Genomic DNA, 2,106 nt, shown 5'->3' on the forward strand with positions numbered 1-2,106 from the left:
GGGGGGGTCCTTTGGACCCCCCCCTGCACCCATGAAATTTTCAAAGTGCCACTCGCAATTTGCTGATGCCTTCCCATTCACTCCTATGGGCCTTTTGGCCCATAGGAATCAATGGGAATTGCGAAAATGAACTTAAGAATTCGGTATTCATTTGGGATTCGGTAAAAATTGCGATTTTTACCGAATCACAAATGAATACCGAAAATAATGATGCATAGCATTTTGCACTTCTTAATTTGCGATTCCTAATTTTTCGCAAATTAGGAAGTGCAAAATGTCACAATGATGCATGTGGGCCAATAAGATCCACATTTCCTACCCCTCATGTAACAGAGGGCTGTGCTGTACTGCCCAAATGACAGAACATAGCGTATCCCAGATTTACAAACAGTTGCCCACCGATGTCTTTGAAGGTGCTTCTGCTAAAATTGAACATTACGATGGCGCTCAGCCATGTGCAATGTGCAATGGTAAGACTTCAGTGGAAATTCCAATGTGTAGACAATTGCATAAGGGCCAATTGTGTAAGATGAGGGCTTTAGTGTAAAACACACACTACACGTAAGTATATTAGATTATATGCTTTTTGACCCCTTGCCATTGCCTGGAGTCTATTGGGGGCAAAGTCAGATTAGGCTCTGCACCAACACCTATGATTTGTGTGATTTGTGCAATATTCTATACATCTATTATTGATATTCTAATATCCCTCAGACTATATTGCCTATGGGTTGACATAAAAGGATTATTGTGTTGTGAGAGTTTGAACTTCTGGTGCAAATAGGTTATAGTGCTAGATTGTTGCTCCAGTTTCCACTGCTTTGCATACCGCTAGCACCAGCACAACCCTTTATTAAAGCTAGGCCTAGGGGGTTGTGGGTGAAAAACTTCCTATTAACATATTTTTATATTTGCTAAATGTATATGAATCCTATTTTGTATATCTACTGAACCAGATCCTTGTTCTAATCAACATACATTAATATTTCATCCCACGATTGCATTTTGGGCTGCTTAGGGGTGTGAAAGATGTTCATTACTATTTCAGATAATGGTTACTTGAAAATAAAGTCTAGGCTGACAGTTGTGTAAAGTAAAATGATGTCCCCCTCCCCACAGAATGTAAGGAGAGGCCCATAAGTCTCTCTAATCGTGTTGATATTGTTGAACTTGGCAAGAATGAGGGCCCCTGAGGGCCCCCCGAAGAGTTAATGGGGCCCCCAAAAGGGCCTGGGTTCCTCTGTGCCATGGTGGCTGCTGGTACTTGTGTTCTGCCCCTGTACAGTGATATTGAATCTACTAGATGTGTTCCTCAACAATAGCGATATAAATCCACTTACGATTTAATACTATCGATACCCAGCTGAACATGACAAATTACACAATTGTAATTAATATTGTTCAATAGACAAACACATTAATAATTCAGAGTATCTCACTTGTTAAAAATACATTTGTTTGCCAGATCTGAACTTTCCCTGACTATACGCAATTGGAATATAATACAAACCATTTTTCATTTGTTTAAATACTACAAATTAGTTATTTAGATGAAAGTCGTTTTTTAACAGTAAGTGAGTATTAAACACTAAAGGTGACGAATTTAAAAATACTAAATTGATACCAGCTGATCCCTGTGGAAACAATTTTAAGCGCACTTGAGAATCTGCTGCACTTTACGAAAAACAGCTGACATTCACCCCTAGTCCAGTTTAAATACAATTTATTAATGATAGGGTGCTAATTATTAAAATCGTAGAGGTATAATGTGCAACAGAGTAAAACTGCAAGAGTTGAAAACCTTTTTACCAAGTGTTTAGATTCTGTTTTTGAAATATATTGCATAAGCAAACGTGGGTATTGCCATTCTGTAAGTGTCTGGTGAGTGCTCAAATGTGATTAATACGATTGACAGATTTACGGGGGGAAAAAAGTACAACTGAACGCTTTGCTGGTGTCTTGTGATCGCACACAAGGCTCTGTTTGAAATTGTCTGTTTCTCTTCATGTTAGTTAGTGAGTTTGAGAGCAGGTAGCCGAGGTGTGGCTGTGCGTCTATCACGGGAGGAAACACTTATCCATAACAAAGCCAAAGCCAGAGCTGGTA

Source organism: Lissotriton helveticus, chromosome 8 (assembly GCF_964261635.1).
Source record: "Lissotriton helveticus chromosome 8, aLisHel1.1, whole genome shotgun sequence".
NCBI classification, from domain to species: Eukaryota; Metazoa; Chordata; class Amphibia; order Caudata; family Salamandridae; genus Lissotriton; species Lissotriton helveticus.